Below are 1,016 nucleotides of genomic sequence, written 5' to 3' on the forward strand. Positions count from 1 at the left end.
TCCAACGCAGGTACTTCGCAGTCCCCGTATGCAGCCAAGATAATGACATTCTGTGGGACTTCTGCTATTCCATCAGAGGATTTCCTTCACTGGGTTGTCAGCCCCCACGCGCCTGGCACGCAGGTCACACAGAATACCCGCAAGTAGAACTTAAGTAGAACGCGTCCAGCAAATAAGACACATGCACTGACTCGCCCAAAATCCTTGTCCGCCCTCAGAGTTTGTCCGGTATGTTGGAAAATCCCCACACGCAACAAGCTTGCGTAGTATGCTTGCCCGGAAAGGTGTGACAGGGCCTAAACATGGTTGCGGGTTAAAAGGATTTGCTTGCGCACCTCCGGGCGACTACGGGTGAGATACGTGTTAGGTAATGTCATGTGCGGGTCATCTATACATTAGGAGAGACACGTGTTCATGATCTCAAGGACATCCTCTAAGTTCTTCAAGAGAGTTTGCTTTTTATCTGTTGAAGTTTTACAAGGATACTACTGATTAAAGCAATATATATTTAGTTACCTGTGGTTTTCTTTTCGCTTTTGACGCTTAGGCCTCCTTCCTCATAAATCATGAATCTGGCAAGGAATAGTCAATTGCTCCTATTTTTTTTTCACGCAAATTGTTCTAGTTAGATCACACGCCGACGGGCCTTATGCTAATCGTGGCCTATCATAATTCATACAGATTGCCGTACAAGTCTTGTTGTTGTTGTTGTAATTTCTGTCAAATATGATTAAAAATCTCTTCTTCTGCAGTTTATGAGCGCTGGGGAAGGGGTGTTTGTGTGTGTGTGTGTTTCGCGGGGGAGGGAGGGGGGGGGGGGATCCGGTGGGGCTGTGCTGTGCCAATGGAGCAATTGCACATTGCAATCTTGAAATGATGAAAACCGATGTAGAATGTAGTACGAATTTGACTGGACTCCATTTCAAGTCATTATGCGTTCTCCCATTTATATGTTGTATCTTCATGACGCATTACTGAGTACCATTCTACACATGTTCTATCTAAATAGTTACACG

Source organism: Diadema antillarum, unplaced genomic scaffold (genome assembly GCF_040938485.1).
Source record: "Diadema antillarum isolate AM-2024a unplaced genomic scaffold, OU_Dant_1.0 seq00001121_RagTag, whole genome shotgun sequence".
Taxonomy (NCBI): domain Eukaryota; kingdom Metazoa; phylum Echinodermata; class Echinoidea; order Diadematoida; family Diadematidae; genus Diadema; species Diadema antillarum.